Source organism: Pseudorasbora parva, chromosome 13 (genome assembly GCF_024679245.1).
Source record: "Pseudorasbora parva isolate DD20220531a chromosome 13, ASM2467924v1, whole genome shotgun sequence".
Lineage (NCBI taxonomy): Eukaryota > Metazoa > Chordata > Actinopteri > Cypriniformes > Gobionidae > Pseudorasbora > Pseudorasbora parva.
In genome coordinates this window covers 42,179,811-42,199,487 of record NC_090184.1, presented here as the reverse complement: position 1 = coordinate 42,199,487, position 19,677 = coordinate 42,179,811, and the positions used below count along the sequence as shown (strand labels likewise).

Here is a 19,677-nt window from a genome sequence, read left to right as displayed (position 1 = left end):
TATAACATGAGGCATCGACAGAGAAGCGGAGATGAATGTGACAGCTGTGGATCGTAGAGGCGTCTGGTCAGTGAGCTCTAGGTAAATGTCACTTCACTCATTACCACACAAACACAACACGGCCAACTGCTTCATGATAGATGAGTGACCCAACAAGAGATAGAAGACAATCCCACTCCATCACTACATGCCGTCAATCCAACAAACGTCAACGTATCGAGCGGGAATCTCGAGCCCTTTTGATCGGCCAATTACTGATGAACCCACATTGAATATTCTGTAGCACCTTGAAACAACTGAAAAGTGAGCACGACAAAGGCTACATGTTGAAAATGGCATACAAGTTGTACTATTTTAGCAGTATGCAGCATATCTTTGCATTTCCAATGTGACAAATCAACTGATATTATTTTTTTAATTCATTTCAATTAGAAATGTAATTTCTTAGAAAAAAAACCATCCAATTCTCATCTATTAATGTGGTTATTTTGCATTTGCAATCCACTTGCTGAATTAAACATGGAACTCCACGTGGTCATGTGACAACATAGCATACTGTTTAAAAAGATTCCACACACTGCGGTCCAAAATACATCTGGAATGTCTGACCATTCTTCTAGAAGCCCATTTGTGAGGTCAGGCACTGATGCTGGACTAGTCAAGTTCCTCAACACCAAACTCACTCATCCATGTCATTTTTGATGTTGCTTTTTGCACTGGTAAGCAGTCATGTTGGAACAGGAAGGGGCCATCCTCACACTGTTCCCACAAACTTGGGAGCATGAAATTGTCTAAAATGTATTGGTATGTTAAAGCATTAAGAGTTAATTTCACTGTAACTATTGGGCAAAACCCAACCCTTGAGAAAAAAACCCCACACCATAATCCCCACTTCACCAAACTTTACACTCGGCACAATGCAGTCAGGCAAGTACCGTTCTCCTGGCATTGCCTGGCAACTACCAAACCCAGACTCGTCCATCAGATTGACAGGCAGAGAAGTGTGATTGAGAGTCACTCCAGAGAACACATCTCCTCTGCTCTTGAGTCCAGGGGCGCCGTGCTTTAGGCCTACACCACTGCATCAGACGCACTACATCTAAGACTTGGATTAGCTGCTCAGCCAGAGAAACTCATTCCATGAAGCTCGCTATGCACTGTTCATGAGCTACTCTGAAGGCCACACAAAGTTTTGAGGTCTGTAGCTATTGACTCTGCAGAAAGTTGGAAACTTCTGCTCACAGCATGCGCTGACCCCGCTCTGATTTTACGTGGCCTATCATTTCGTGACTTGAGTTGCTGTTGTTCCCAATTGCTTCCACTTTGTTATAATACCACTAACAGTTGAGTGTGGAATATTTAGTTGTGAGGAAATTTCACGAATGGGCGTATTGCACAGGTGGCAACTTATCACGGTACCATACTTGAGTTTACTGAGCTCCTGAGAGCGACCTATTCTTTTTACACGTTTGTAGAAGCATCTGCATACCTAGGTGCTTGATTTTATACACCGGTGGCCATGGAAGTGATTGAACACCTCAATTCAGTGATTTGGAGGGGTGTCCCAATATTTTTGCCAATATAGTGTATATAATGCAGTATGCATGTATAAACAACAGACAAATAATCTTTTCATTCCAAGTACACTTCTGAAAGATGCATGGCAAAAATGCATGCTATTAAACATAGAACACATAGTAGTATACTACTTCACACGAGCATATTTCATTTACTGTTGTCCTACATACATCATCTGGCAGTACACAATAAATAGTGCACTGTGCAGTATAGTCCACAGTGTGCTAGTATACTTAATGCTGCTCCCTTCGTCCCAAGTACACAATGTAACATGCTACTCTTTGAAAGGGTTATCATTGCATCCTGCAGACTTTCCGGAGTATTTTAAAGTACTGTGTAGTTTGTAGCATGCCAAAACAATTCCACTCTTTCGATTTCAAATAGACTTCTGCCAGATCAGCGTAGTGTCCACACTGGACACTAGTCATGTTATCATCAACGTCCAGCTAATTTCACACAGCATGTGACCTTTAACATGAGACTGATGGCTTCTGATTGTCCCTGTCTGCTGACATTACACTACAATTATTAACTAATTCCAAACGTATTACATTCAGGGGTATTAATAACGATTTCTATTCATACTACAAACAAAGAGAGGCTGCGTTCTAGTCGCTCTCTCTGCAGAGACTCGTATTTAACCATGTGTTTCACTCATCTGTGAATTCAAAGGTGCATCGTGACATGAGCTGCTGCGGTCCAGCAGTTCCCATCTGTACTCGGGCCGTCTCTGAGGAAAGCCGCCAAACACACGGCACACGTCGTGACGACAGAGGAGCCGCCTACGCTCGGGCCAGCCATGCGTTTCCCTCCTGGGCTTACGGGAATATTCTGGATGGTGAAGCGGAGAGGAGGCAGACTTCCCTTGTGTTTGGGGGAGGGCGTTGTTCGTTTACCTTAGTGCACATGTGGAGAAGAATCCCGGAGAGGAGATCTGTGAAGTGTGAACGCACCCTCTTGTCGTCAATCCTCCAGATAGCAGAGTCTATCATTAGAGCACTTACACACACAGATGGAGGCTCTGGGCCAAACGGGGATCGCAGGAATTCGGGTGCTGGGCGGTATACAGAATACTCAATATACCGTATATTTGCAACAATTTTTCTACCAACAACATTAAGTACCATTGTGAATATGTATTCATATTTGTGATTTTGGTGGATTTTTCTTTTCTTATTTTGACCATTAAGTTCTCTAAAAATGTTTTGGTTGCACTTTATTTTACAGTCCTGTTCCCCATGTTATGCACTTATTACAGTCATTACAATAACTGTCATTAGCCTGAAGCTAACCTTAACCCATGTGGTTGATTTATATTACCCAGTACTTTCTTAGGTAAGTACACTGTAAGTGCATGCAAGTGCACATACTGTAAAATAAAGTGCAACCACAGATTTATTTAACATTTTATAAAAGGTTTTTTTTAAGGGTTAAAGAAAAAATATATAATAATGGTAATGATAAATAACTAAACGGTACATTTAAAAACAAATACAAATAATAATACAAAAATTATTTATTAAAAATATAAAGTATTGATAACTAATAAATAATGTGTATATAAATAATAAATTAAACTATATGATGAAAGATAATGATAGATAATTGTATATATATATATATATATGAAAAATTTAATAAATTGTAATAAATTAAATATATTTATATATATATAATCGCTCTGTTAATACAACACAATTGCTGGGTTAGTCCATATTTGACCCAACATTGGGTTAAAACAACCCAGCATTTTTGTGTATATTTGCAATTTATTTTGGGATTTTCAGTTCCTAAATGATAAATATGATGAAATTTAAAAACATGGAAAAAACAATGCAAAAATACCTTTTTTAAAATAAAAAAATGGCGATTAAAAAATTCTAAAAATGAAAAATAATAAAGACAATGATAATAATAATCAATCATAAAAAAATGAATTAATTATTTTTTTTTAAAGATGATTAATGATATATTTTAGATTAACTGCCCAGCCCTGTTTCAAACACATGCGTGCACACACACACACACACACACACACACACATATACATATACATATGGATTTATATTAGCAATGTATTTAGGGATTTTCTGTATAGCCTCATGCATACAGTCCACTGGTTGTTGCGTTCAGCATACACAACCTCAATCTCCTGCAACACAAGTCATCAACCGCTTGTAGTATAGACACAGTAAGAGGGACGAACACTGCCTTCCCATAAGTCTCAGTGATCCAGGCCACCAGGATCTACATGAGGGATTTGTCCCTCTTATAATACATCAGGAGTGACAGCACCACAGCGAGCGATAGCAAGGGGACAGCTGCTAAAAAAAGAACTAAAGTTCAAACTAAATCTGGAGGCTTTTAGCTGCGTTATCTGAGCCTTTCCTCAGATACCACAAGTTAATTGATCTGAAACGTCTCGAGAGTCTCAAACGTCTCCTTCGGCCGCGAACTTTTTTCACTTCATGCAAATCTATTAAGCCCCTATGTAATCAAAGACGCTTGAGGAACGTTCTTCAAACCGTCATATTCCAGTGGCATCAATCGATGCCCTCCGATCCCCTTCTGGAACTTTCCTAAACCACGTTTCCACAGCTGAGAGAAACTGCAGCCGGATACTGTAAACAGGCCACAAAGAAATTATGCTATGCTGCAATCCATTATTCATTTATGATACATTTTTCATTTAGCACTAGATAGGGGGCTATACGCAATGATGAATGCATTGCCCGGGATGCAATTTGTATGTAAAATAACAGAAGATTAAAGAATATGTTTTAAGCGTAGATGTAGTTCAGTGCCATTTAAAGGAGGGGGGGAGAAGAAAACCTTCATTGGGATAAAGAGCCTGTGGCGGTGCATTCGAAAAATCACTTAGTGCTACTTGGAGAGACTAAGTAATGAAACACAATGAGGAGGAGGCGTTCCAGGACACAGCATCGCTCTGCATCTCCATCATCGCTTGAATGAGATGACGTCTCTGAGAGAGGATTTTCATTGATATGTCGTTTGATGGGCCGTTTTGGGAGTCCATAAACCAAATAATATGATTTCCACACAAGTCCCACACACACTTCATTCAGTGAGCACTGTTGCAGCTCAATGCCTGTGTGAGATAGAGGAGAAAATGAGAGGAAACAGGAAAAGAAAAAAACACTACGATGCATTTGAAAACGCAACACTTTGGCCTTTCGTCCACACTGAGATGCAGTTTTTATTCAGCAAAAAACTTTCTGTAAAAAATGACCACATTCTGACAGTAACGTACTGTTTTCCATTAAACCGGTAATGTGCTGTAGAACACAAAGCGTTCTGGGCAATATTTTTCACTTTAAGCAGCTGCTGTTACTTTACAGCCCATTTTCATCAGTAATCTACTTTATTTACATATTACGGTTTTGTACTGTAATACACAATGCATCATGGGCTAGTGCATTTTTGAAGCAATAGCATAAATGTTTCACAGGAGTTTGACACACACTTCGAATCCCGTTAATAGGGAACTTTAAAACGTTCTTCTCTTAAAACTGGAGGTTTTGGTTCCTGGAGTGTTTTCTCTCATATCCAAAATTATTTAAGTGAGTGATTATATCTGCATAATATCACTGCGTCGCTACACCGATGGTACGGCAGAAAACGAGAGATATCGTTCTTAGCCATATCAGCCAAGAAAATCACAACTTCTCATTTTCTGACAGTCTTAGTCAAGTCAATTAAACTTCTATCTTGCTTTTACAGTGATGATTGTTTTAAAGCAGCTTCACAGTGTTAAACAAGACAATACTGCAACAGAATTTGATTCGGCTGTACAGTCGTTCTGGAGAAAACGGTGATGTTATCAGCTCTTTTGAATTTATCATATCGCGACAATGTGGACAGATCGATAATAAAGTGGATACAGTTCATTTGGTAATTCATTTTATTTGGATATTTAGTTGAAATTTTAGTGTCCCCAACTGAGCAGGCCAAGCCAATGATGGGAAAAAAATAAACCTTGGGACAAACCAGACTCAGCCAGTTCTCATTTGGCCTTAGTACATGATGTAACTAGAGAAAAGTCAAGTTTTTGATAGGAAACAAATCCAAACTCTTTGGTCATTTTTGACTGAGACGCAAACGGTCTAATCAGATTCAATGATCTATGCTCAGATATGCTAAAAGTGCTACCGGTAGACTCAGAGATCGGCTGAATGGATTTGAAAACGGTAAAACACAACTGTTTAACATGTAAAGTTTCATGGCTATCAAAATCCAGTGTTCTGTATTTTGCGTACCTGAGTTTTTGTTGTAGGTGGCTATTGTAGATGGCTATAAAAAAATAAATTTAAAAAAATTATTGTGTACTGTGCTAATTAATTGAGACTTCTTACAGCTCTTACAGGTTGTTGGCCTTGTTTGTTTCGTTGCTTCTATTGCTCTCCCCTTTTTTGTAAGTCGCTTTGGATAAAAGCGTCTGCTAAATGATTAAATGTAAAATGTAAATGTAAACTCTAGGGAAGTTTGAAAAAATGTGCCTGTTTTCCAAAAAAGTGGGGTGTTCCTTTAATACCATTTCGTTTTACTGCAATAAGCTGTAAAGCAATTTCAGAGTATTTATACTGTAGAATTACCGTAGATTGCTGGTGACTCCGCTGCCTGTATTTTACTGTTATTTTACAGAAACAATTTTTTTACAGTGTGAGCTTTTTGAAAACGCTCTCCCATGTATATACATTTCCAAAACGACGCTTTTAAAGCTGAGAGAAACTGCAGCCGGACACTGTAAACAAACCGAACTTTGCAATGGCTGCGTTTTTGTCCTGCAAAAACAGCTTTTTGAAGATGCTCTCCCAGGAAGATACCGTTGAAAATGCCATTTTCGGATTGTAATGTGGACTGTGAAATGATCATTAACGCATGTTACTTTGTTTAATTTTGATGTTACAGTCCTGCAAAGATGACAGAAACTTTACCTGATCGTAAGTGTGTCTTAGTGGCGATTGTGTGAGTAAGTGGTGCGATATTTTGCTAAGAAAATGATCATGCCAGAAGAATAGCATAAGAACTTTATTATGCGTAGTCTCTCTGTATCATCTCAGCGAGCTTTTATTACATTTTAATGCATGTGCATGATGACTTTAGCATTTTCCTATATTTCAGTGTGGACGAGAAGACAATGAGGAGAAAATTATAGCAGAAGAGAGCGAGAATGAGATTTTACATATTCTCGTGTGTCCTGGTGAAGGTGAAGGAATCATAAGGTCCTCCAGATGGGATCTGGCGGGAGATTCTCTGTGTATTCCCTATGTCAGATTCTGACCCATTAGCCCAGTGTCCCTGATGGCAGAGAGCTCTGTGCCCGGGAGGAGGAGGTGGGAACGGGGAGGTGACAAAATCTATTTGGGTCAGCAACATCGATCTCAACTCCCGCTGCTCTAGAGGTCGGGAATTTCAGTGTGGAGAGAAGAACGCAGCTGTTTTTTGGGCATCTCAGACCGTAAACTCGCACTCTACTCACCCACCGTCACACAACATGACAAGAGAAATCAAAGCAACAAGCTCTGATCTGATTGGTTAGCTGGGAAACTGATCCGGGAAGTCATGAAAGTTATGCACCATGCACTTCTGAGTTATTAAAACATGGTCGAACTATGGCACTTTTTGTTCGTAAGTGCCGAGCTCTCGAAAAAACCCTGCACAAACTGCAAAAAAATAAAAAAATGCTACTATGCATTTTGGACATCTACATCTCAAAGCACTGCAGTATTACCACATGAAACCACCGTGCAACAATCAGAAGAGTAAAGAAGAAGAATATTAACAAATGTGTGTGTATATGTAACACTATACTTTTGCATTGTATTGCCTTGGCATTAAATGACAGAACGCTAGTTAAAGGGTTAGTTCACCTAAAAATGAAATTGATGTCATTAACTCCCTAATGTCGTTCCTCACCCGTAAGACCTCCGTTCATCTTCAGAACACAGTTTAAGATATTTTATGTTTAGTCCGACAGCGTATCTAAGTGAATGCACACTATACTGTCCATGTCCAGAAAGGGAATAAAAACATCATCAAAGTAGTCCATATGAGACATCAGTGGGTTAATTAGAATCTCTTGAAGTATTTGTTTTCAATCCTCAAATAAAGATTCAAACGGTAATGAATCAGCAGATTGGTTCATGATTCGAATCGCCAATGTCAGTTTGACACGCGATCCGAATCATGAATCAATCCGCTGAATCATAACCGTTTGAATCTTTATTTGAGGATTGAAAACAAACGCGGAAGAGAAGACAATGCTAAATAAAGTCGTAGTTTTTGTTATTTTTGGACCAAAATGTATTTTCGATGCTTCAAGAGATTCTAATTAACCCACTGATGTCTCATATGGACTACTTTGGTGATGTTTTTATTCCCTTTCTGGACATGGACAGTATAGTGTGCATAGACTTAGATACGCTCTTGGACTAAATATAAAATATCTTAAACTGTGTTCTGAAGATGAACGGAGGTCTTACGGGTGAGGAACGACATTAGGGAGAGGAGTTAATGACATCAATTTTTTATTTTTTGGTGAACTAACCCTTTAATTCTGCTGTGTGAATGTGTCTAATACAACAGCTGAGGGAGTGATGCAAATACACATTTTTCTCTTTTCTGGACATCGTGATCAACCTCTCAATATGTTTTTTTATCTTTCAAAAGTCATAGCTATTGTGGATTTTCTTTCCCCTTCTACTTCCATTGGTTTCAAATCGAAACACAAAAATTATATTCTATTTATATATCCATCCATCCATTTATCTATCATCCATCCACCCCCCTTTTTATCCATCCATCCATTGTCTATTTTTTTTTTTTTATGTCAAAACTTACAAAGATGAATTAGTCACATGGATTTCTTTTCTGAATATCAATTCATTTTAATTGTACTTCCTCGCATTAAAATTCGAACTGCAATTCTGCACCCTTTTTACAACCGCAGTTCTAGATCTGATAGCAGCAAAACCATGGCATCAACGGAGGTAACAGGTGAAAGTTTGCGGCTTTAAGAAAACTCGTTTTGTACTCATACAGAATCCAGTGTGCGTGCAGGTGTGTGAGCTGTAATGAAGAGTGACTGCTGGACATGCCGAGGGTGAAAAGAAAGCTGTTTGTGCAGGTCAGATGAGAGTGTCGAGGAGGAGGAGAGGCCTCTCCGAACGCCTGTCAGACCCTCTCAGACCGGCCGCCACGGGCAGCAAATGGGCCTGATCCGCACGCATTGTGCGCGAACGCATCGCCTGTCTTCACTGAGAGGAACAGGAGAGAAGCTGAGGAGACAGACAGACGGGGAAGGGGAGGGAATTAGATCCATGTTTTGTAGCCTTCATTGCGTCTCCGACAGGCATGTTCCGGCTCAGAGACGCTGGCTAATCCTCACCTCTCACGCTCACTGCAAAACGACGTCTCGCTTCAGTTTCAAACACCGTAACTCACCGCAAACGCACACACCCCTCAACGGACCTCCCATAGCTCATTTAACATCAAACTTCCAGCACAACATTCCCGGGAGCAAAAAACACAAAAGCCCTTTTTTGATCAGTTAGAAGGGCCTTTTTCTTTGTGCAGCGGATCCGTCTGCTTTTTTTACACTTACAACTTATCTTGAGGGTTTTTACAAATATATATGGTTCAAACAATTCATGATCGGTAAGATTTTATTCAGCAAGGATGCATTAAATTGATCAAAAGTTACAGTACAGACACTTATAATGTTACAAAAGATTTATATTTTAGATAAATGCTGTTCTTTTGAACTTTCTATTCATCAAAGAATCCTGAAAAATGGTATCATGGTTTCTACAACAATATGGAGCAGCACAATTGTTTTCAACATTCATACATTGTTTCTTGAGCAGCAAATCCTCATATTAGAATGATTTCTGAAGTATGAATAATGTGTCTTCCGGATGGACGGGCAGATGGACGGGTTGTTTTAACCCTAACTTGGGTCAAATATGGACAAACCCAACTGTTGGTTTGAACATTTGGTAACACTTTATTTTAGGGTTCAGTTATTAAATATTAACTAGTTGCTTATTAGCATGTATATTACTAGGATATTGGCTGTTTATTAGTAGTTATAAAGCACATATTAATGGCTTATTCTTAATGACCTTATTCTACATCTCTTAATCCTCCCCAATACTTAAACTTAAATGCTACAAGAACTACCTTACTAACTATTAATAAGCAGTAAATTAGGAGTTTATTGAGGCAAAAGTCGTAATTAATAGTGAATATGTGTTCCCCATACTAAAGTGTTACCGAAAATTTAATTGAAAATGTTAAACCAACGGCTGGGTTTGTCCATATTTGACCTAAATTGGGTTAAAACAAACCAGCATTTTTTAGTGTAAATGTTGTTGTCTGTTAAACCGTGGTGAAGTCATGGGGTATTTTTTTCAGATTATGGTAAGTTTTATAATCTTTAGTTTTATTATTTTATCATTAAGGCATGAGATGTTAACTTACCAATTGTGCACAGGGAATAAAATGAAGCCAAGAGTTTGTGATTTAACACATGGTTACTTGACCTTCTCTGACACTGAATGGAGCACAGACATCCAACTCTTAACCTGTTATACGATCACTGCATCTTTACTGTATCACACTACTGCGAGAGAAGACGACGAAGAAGCTGCCAAGGCCAGAGAAGAGCTGCTTTCAGGAGCAGCTGGCAAAGCACAGACACACACGCAGAAGACCTCCGACTGGCAGACACTCAACACAACACTCTAGCCTGAGCAAAAGAGAGAGAAACACACACACACACACACACACACACACAGGCCTGAGCACACAATGGCTTTCATCTTCTCAGTGAATGAAGCAGCTAGAAGCGTTTCAAAGGCAGAAGCATTCACCTGCTCACCTGCTCAACTGAGAGCAAATGGAAAACAGTCACAGTCTTGACCCACTGTGATAAACCAGAGAACCTGACAGTATCACGACAGATTAATAATTTCTGAGAAACTGTAAACTATTCTAGGGTTTATAGGGGATTACTCTACAATTACAAATCAATTTATAAATAGAATTGTGGTTGTAAACAGGATACAGCATAGCAATACGGACGGACGGACGGACGGACAGACAGACAGATAGATGGGTGGACAGACAGACAGACAGATAGACAGGTGGACAGACAGATAGATGGGTGGACAGACAGACAGATAGATGGGTGGACAGACAGACAGATAGACAGACAGATATAAAAATAGACACAGACTGACAGACAGACAGACAGACAGACATAAAGATAGACAGACTGACAGACAGATATAAAGATAGATAGACAGACAAACAGACAGATATAAAGATAGACAGACAGACTGACAGACAGATATAAAGATAGACAGAGAGACTGACAGACAGACAGAGACAGACAGACAGACAGACAGACAGACAGACAGACAGACAGACAGACAGAGATATAAAGATAGACAGACAGACTGACAGACAGATATAAAGATAGACAGACAGACTGACTGACAGATATAAAGATAAACAGACAGACTGACAGACAGATATAAAGATAGACAGACAGACTGACAGACAGACAGACAGATATAAAGATAGACAGAGAGACTGACAGACAGACAGACAGAGACAGACAGACAGACAGACAGACAGACAGATAAGCTTTCTAATAAGTTGGACTAAACGCACAGTAGGGAAACTACAGGTGATAAAAGCGAATCAAAGTATTCCAGTAAAAGCGGCAACGCAATGGCGTAGAGCGAGCCAGCCGAGATTTATCCCTTCACGGCCTTTTGACACTAAATTAAACTGTTGAGTCCATTCCCTGTGCCAGCTAGTTATCTTTCTGGGCTAATTTAACACTATAATTTACGTTCCATATAAAATACGTCCCGATATGGCGCTGTCGAGGCAGTACATCATTCTCGCCAAGCGCTCTGGTTTGGCGAAAAGGACGGAATTAGATCATATTCATGATGCAATTAAACACTTCAGTGGGAATCAATGTAAAACTGATGAGCCCTGAAAACAATGCATATGGCAGGGAACATTAGAACGCATTACCTTCCGCTGGAAACCCTCGGCAGATGCAATTTAAACCCCTCCAACACTCTCGGCTGCCGTCGCCGCAGCCTCATAACGCACAGCCATAATAAATGAATTTTTCACAAAATTATTCAACTACTAAATTGCCCATGGTAACTGAATATCAGATGAAAGTGATGTGAATTATTAAGAAGAGATACTGTTTGTTCTTACCCAGAGTATAATAATCGCACAAATGAGGGGAGAGAGAGAGAGAGAGAGAGAGAGAGAGAGAGAGAGAGAGAGAGAGAGAGAGAGAGAGGGAGAGAGAGAGAGAGAGCGAGAGAGAGCGAGAGAGAGAGAGAGAGAGAGAGAGAGAGAGAGAGAGAGAGAGAGAGAGAGAGAGAGAGAGAGAGAGAGAGAGAGAGAGGTGTACAGGCAGAGTTGTTCATAATAAACACCGGTTATGTCGAGCCGTAAAGGAAGTTGGTGTGTGACTGTGGTCACCTGCTGTGATGATGGCATTGACCATTTCCCAGTGGGCTGAAGTGCAGGATTGTGGGCGGTCTTGTTTTACTACAGCAAATTATCAAGCAGTTTTGGACTTCTTTCGTAGGCCCAATGCTAAAATGCAATTGTAATATCTAATGTAACGTGAGCAAAAAGTAGAGTTGCAGTGCCTTCGTATCAGATGGTAACATTATTGACAATACAGATACTATCTATGAAGAAGAGTGCATCATAAAGTCTAAAATCGACATGAAACACAATTTCATTCTAAATGCATGTCATTGATCTTATTGTGACGGATTTGTGAATGCATAGGTTTTATTTCATGCCTTCATTTTATTGTTTGATCTTGCAATTTAAAAAACAACATACAAGACATGCATATTTTAAGCAGGACTCAATCATTTAATATGCTTAAGCTCCGCCCCTTCAAGTTTACATTCATCTGCCTCCACTTCTGAGTGCCACGCCCACATCGCAACATCCAATCAGCAACCAATGCATTGAAGTCCCGCCCTACAATTTTTTGCTGTCGATAATCAGTAAAAGCCTGTTCACGACAAGAATAATAACTATAATGGGAAAAAAACACTTTACAAAACAATATTTGGGCCTAAATTTACGATTTATGTATTTGAATGACAGTTTTCTCAAACAATGTGATGCATATTTGTCATTTGGATAAAGGAAACAGGTTAGATTTCTGCACTAAAACAAAAAACTAAATAAAAAACACATGGCATAGTTTATTATTACCTATTTTCTTATGGATTGCATTTATATATGACTGACAAATATACATCACATTAGTTTTATGTTAAATTCAATGACAATTTTATGTGCAACTTAAATGCATAATTCTTACATTTAATCCTAAATATTTTTGAGTGTATTACCGTCCAAGGAAAGGTACAATGTTGTCATATTATAATAAACGCATTATATGCACACGCTGCAGTTCTGTCATCCACCTCTTTAAATGCTCAAGCTCTTTAAAGTCAGATTTTGATTGGCTGTCAATGTTTTTATCAGCTGGAAAATATTGTTCTGAAATTAATTCCAGCAATATTGTTCCTCTGTGTCATTATTATTATTATTATAGTTGTGGTGTGGACTTTCCATACTGTCACAGAGTTAGAACAATTATTAAAGTTTAAAAGTTGTAGTTATCTTAACAGTTTAGTTTTTGGCATGAACGGGCCTTTACGATCAGGTTTCGTCACAACTTTACATAAAGATATGGACTAATTGATGCGTTAGATTAAATTATGAATTAATCAACCTGACCACAATATTAGTACAGTAACACTACTAGTCAATTAATGATTTAACAATACACAATGATATTTAAAAGGAATGCTATGTTAATACCATGGTATCTATTATCAGTCAGGATAAGGTTTTTGGATGGGACCGTTTATTCCAGCACATTTATCACCACAGGTTTGGGGGATATAATTTAGGAGCTACTTTCAAATTCTCTTTCAAACACATATTGAACATAAATAAAAAAAACTAAATGTGACTGAATTGTGCAAGAAAATATTGCCATTCTCGAGAGACAGATGTCCATAACAGTCTTTGCGTTACTCTTGCACTAAAGTTAACCAGCAGGAAATGTGTATAAAAACGGACAGAGGGTGATTTTTGGAGCAATTAAGCATAATTTCTGACAATGCGAGTTCCTCCCTCTTGAAAAGGTAATTACACTTAATAATGCTTTAATCCTTCCATCAGGGACGAGGTGAAAGGGAGGGTCACGCTAAAGTGCTCCGCGGTCATGCAGTGTCAGGACAAAAGCTAGAGGTCGCACAACACCACGACAACCGGCCCATCACGCGCTCACACACACACACACACACACACACACACACACACACACACACACACACACACACACACACACACACACACACACACACACACACACACTACAGCTAGGAAACACCTCGGGACACACAGACCACCGACACACTCTCTCTCTGTTCTGTCATAACATTAGCCTCAGAATACACCAGAGAAGAGAGACGTAATGTAAACACTTTAGAACAGCATTGAGTTTGATTTAAACTGGGCTGTGTCCAACTAAAGTCTTACGGCATTTAATAAGAAGCAGATAAGTCATGTTCCCCAACAACTTCCTGTTTCAACAGGAAATGTGTAAAAACCAAGGGGTTCGTATGGCTCAGTTAGCCTCTGCTGGTAGATATTGTTATAACATCAACTGGCTGCAAAACGCATCTCTCTCTCTCTCTCTCTATTCATGGCCATTTGAAAGTTGCAGGATATTCTGACAAAGTCAAATGTGTTGCAGGCAGCATGAACCAAAACAAATAAATTATTCTTATGAGCCCGTCAAAAGAAATTCACAAGATAATTCTAATGATTGAATCAATACTGAATTAAAATCTGACTTATTTTAACACACTGAATGTTGGTTATAAGTAGATGTGTATAGAAAATGTAAACTTGTAAACTAATAAAAATAAATAAAAATATATATGACATGTATTTTATATTTACAATAGTTTATGTTAAAGTACTAAATGGTAATGTTATAGTAAAATAATAATATAAAAAATAATTAATAAAATACATTTGAATTTAATATTAATAATACAAAAAAAGTATGACAGCAAAAAAAAAATGATGTAGGCAAAAATTAAGTTTTAACAGTGAAAGTTTTTACAACTTACACCAGTTTAATTTAAATAAAAAAAATTAATACAATTTGTGAAAAATAAATAAATGCCTAGATAAATACTATATATATATATATATATATATATATATATATATATATATATATATATATATATATATATATATATATATATATATATATATACACACACACACAGAGAGAGATCAATAAATGGGTGATTATTTAATTATTTAAAAAAAATTAATTTAAAAAAATGACGACATAAATTTACAATATTTTATGTTATGGTACTGATGGTCATGAAATAATAATAAAAAAAATATTGTAATTGAAAATAAATTATACAATATGTTATTAATACAAAAAAAGTAAAACAGCAAGAAAAATTCAAGAGAGCAAACATCATGGTTTCACCATCAATGCACTTACGCTGTACTTTTTTGACAGTGGGGGAGTCCATTTTTTGAGGGATTATGATATTTCCCGCACATAATCCCATTATAACTTCACTTAATCTAATATGAACGTGTGTGACAGAGAGCAAGGTTTCTAAATGACTCCCAGCAGCTCAAGCGAACACGAGAGTAATGCTAACACAAATACAAACAAATGATACCTTTGTACCCCGTGTCATTTGTACTCTACGCAGGAGGAGAGAGAGAGAGAAAGAGATAGAGAGAGAGAGACTCGCAGGCAAACCGTCTCTCTCTGTGACCACTTCACTGGGAAAATGAAGAGGAAAGACAACAAATCACTCTCAAATCTGCTGCTGTTGTTCCACAGCCTATCAACACTTCTCTCCCGCCTGGCCACGTCAATACTGAAGAGTGATGGCCGTTTGCTATATGATTGCCTTTTTTATTCTCTCTCCCTCGCTCACCTTTCTCGTCGCCCTTTTCTATTCTTCCTCCCACCGCCTAATCAGTACGGCGGGCCAAAACAAAAGAGGGATTGTCTCTTTAACTGAGAGCAGCACTGTATCACAGCATTCTTCCCCATTTCCCCGCTTTATTAGCAGCGCGGCGGACCACTGTTTATACTAGTGGGTATTCCGTGTTTGCTGGAACAATTACAGTATGACAAATGGTCCATCAACGCCATCTATCAGAGGGCGCTTGACAGGAATCCTATACGCAGGGCGGCCATTCGTCCCCTGCTTGCCTTCTCCTGGGCACCATGCTTCAGTATCCATGACAACACGCAAGCCGCTTGCCGTGTGCGGTGCTCCTTGATGAGAGATGGCACCCAAGAGCAGCTCTGGAAATTAGCCTTTGACACCCCACCCCCAAACACGCTCTCTGAAACATCCCAACCCCCCAGAGTCTGCGCGGATGCAAAAAAATGGTGCCGTGACCCGGACGGCTTCGCCCCACCCCCAGCCTGGATAATCACCGGACCCAAACGCGAGCGCACACACACCTCGAGATCTCGCCGGCGCAGCTTATCTGAGCAACTAGAGCATGCACAAGATGGCTGATCTCCACTCCTGATATCCCATTATCCTCAGCAAATGTAAATACAATCGCCCTCGTCCCGCACCCTGCGCACCAGATCGCACATCAGCCCCGGAAAACAAGATTGACATTTCATTGAGCGGCCTTTTGCGCTCTATATTAAACACAGGAAAGTATTTGCTTTGCAGCCAGGTTTGCAGTTGTTCATTATGCCTCACCTTTTGGCTTATTGATAGAGGGAACTCTGGGGTATTGGGAAGGAACTAAATTGCTCGGTGCGGAATAGATAATACGGCTTTAATAAAGCACCCAAACGGGGTTCGAATCTACGCCAGACTGTGGGAAACCAAAAAATTAAAGCGGGAGACGCAACAGAAGGATCAATATTTGGGAGGCAGACGGAGGTGGCTGTAGCAGACGAACAGGGTCAGGGTTTGACCTCCTGGGTGACCTTTGTCTAGTCTGAAACAAATACTGTGGGAGACGGCTAAAAAATATAATGCGGGTCACTGACATCTCACTTATTGTCTGTCCGATGACCGATCGCACATCTGCGGCTCGTGATAAGATAAATGAAGCAAATTTAAGTGTTTCAAAAGTCATTCTAGTTTTAAATGACAATGATAACACCAATGAAAAGCCTAAAACATTTGGGATATTGTACACTGCATTTTTGCATAAGGGTACATTTAGTTGCACATAATACCAAGAAAGCAGTTTGATTCACAAACAAACTGAACCAGTGAATCAAATACATATGACACAACCAGTGTGGTCAGCTTTGCAAACAAGTGACTCTTTTCAAGCAGTTCTTTTAATCATAAATCAAGAGTCAAAAGACTCATGAGCATTTACAAAATCAACAACTTTCCACTTTTCACAGTAATTAAATATTTTAATAAATTACAGGATGGACGGTATTTTTTATATTTTACAGGGTAGAAATACGTACACACCATCCATCATATCATGGTTTCAAATATTTAATTACTGCAAGTACTCAAAGCAACTTTTTCATTTTTATAAAATAGAAATAAAATATAATATAGTATAAATGAACAATACGATCTCATGGTAATGCGTATCAGAGTAATTCAATGTGAAATCTCGTACAATAGATATGCCAAAATGAGTTTTGGCGTGCAAATGCTACGCAGTTTTTCGCATGCATATGATACGCACTTAATGGCGTGCGTATGAGACATCCTATCCTTGGGTAGGTTTAGGGTGGTGGGGTGGGGGGTTCGTACGTATAATGCGCCATAAAGTGCGTATCATATGCACGCAAAAAACGCGTACCATATGCATGCCAAAACTCATTTTGGCATATCTATTGTACGAGATTTCACATTGAATTATTCTGATACGCATTACCATGAGATCGTATTGTTCATTTATACTATATTATATTTTATTTCTATTTTATAAAAATAAAAAATATGCATTTTCGTGAGATCGGGCTCAAATAATACATACATATATATACACACACACACACACACACACACACACACACACACACACACACACACACACACACACACACACACACACACACACACACACACACACACACACACACACACACACACACACACACACACACGCATATATAGAATACATGTATTTATTTTTGTAACAGCATGTCAGCATGAAGGTGATGCATCAAATGCATCAAATCATAAATGGATACTGTAAATTAAACATATCCAAACAAATCAGAAACAAATCAAGTGTAGCACATGTACACTGCACAGGCGATGTAATGCTCTCTCTTACTAAAGTCATAAAACAGTATGCTGACCTGCCGGGTTGAGTAACTCATTTTAGTAGTGTGGCCTGAGATTAAATGCAAAATGTCAACAGCTATAACCCGCCTGTGCCACCGGCGCCCACATCGATGTGGCAGAGCCTCGTTCTCCCGGTTGGAAAGCCGACAGTTTTGCAGAGACTTGGAGTCCTTAATTATCCCTCGACTTAGTCTAATTCAATCAACACAATTTCAATCTGCTGGCAAACAGGCAAAAACACTCCCGTCCCTTCTAGTACAGAGTCTGAAATATACACGAAGAGGAAGTCGAGCTCGCGGAACAGATGAAAACTAGATGCCACATAATCTCTCTGCTTAAATCACATCCTTATGACTGATTATGAATGAACAGAAGCCCAGGAGTGAGCCGTTCACATGCAGCATGATAATACTACTGTTTAACTATGCAAAGTAAAAACGTGGAGAGTGCAATGAAATGAAAACAGCGTATAGCTTTCTTCAGCGCTCTCTGCATTTTGCACTATAATAAATACTATAAATAAATAAACAGGCTTCACTACTTTGCATATATATGTATGTATTCATGCAAAAAGCATATGTCCATTTTAAATATTTAAAATATAATAAAATAAAATTTACAATAAAATTATAAAATATATAATAAAATATTTTTATATATATATATATATATATATATATATATATATATATATATATATATATATATATATATATATATATAATAAAAAATAAAAATATATATAATAAATATATATATTAAGCAAAAAACATATTAATGTAATATAATACAACATGAAACAATATGAATATTACTACACTGTAAAAAATTATTTAGAAAAAAAGTTACCTGGTCGCCTTAAAATTGAGTTCATTGAAATAAAATTTTTGAGTTAATAAAATGAACATTTTTTGAGATTCGACAACCTTTATTAAAATATTATTAAAAGATTTTAGAAGCATATTGAGTAATTGTGTGTTTTATTTCTGATGACGCAGTGAAACATGCCAAATAGTTTCAGATACAATAATATTTTGAGTTTTTATTTATTAAACAAATTTCCTTCCTTGTATAAATTCAAATTTAAATTTCAATAAACTCAAAATTAAGGCAACCAGGTTACTTTTTTAAGTTAAACCAAAAAAAAACAATATATATATATATATATATATATATATATATATATATATATTTTTTTTTTTTTTTTACAGTGAATGAGAACTCACAGAAATCACAAAGTAATTTTAGATTAAACCTTTAAAAATATAGTCCAGTGCAACCCTTAAAATTCAGACTTAACAGTTTCTGATCATCGATCAAGACCAATGAAGAAAAAAATGTCATTGATTTGACCCAGCAACCCTCATGAAGGCGGTCTTGACCCGACCTTAAACATTCTCCCGGGGATCCTGATGCATCCCAACACATGTGGACACGGACACACGGACAGCGAGCAGCATAAGCCTTCATTTAAAGGTCATTAGGTTTTAATTGCACGGCTAATTCCCTGTGAGGAACGGATGCGGGAAGGCTGGACAGGGTGGAGGGGAATTTAAACCATCATGAATTGAGCTCTTAAAAACCCAGAAAGCCATCTGATCAGAGGACCACCCCCATTCAAACAGCATCCCACTCAACGCTCGCA

General features: G+C 38.2%; 1 protein-coding gene across 2 annotated transcripts in view; it reads right to left on the bottom strand.

Moving 5' to 3' along the window:
• cux2b (cut-like homeobox 2b) overlaps positions 1 to 19,677 on the bottom strand; it is a 239,360-nt gene that overhangs the window by 156,949 nt on the left and 62,734 nt on the right. The gene's annotated exons all lie outside the window — the stretch shown is intronic.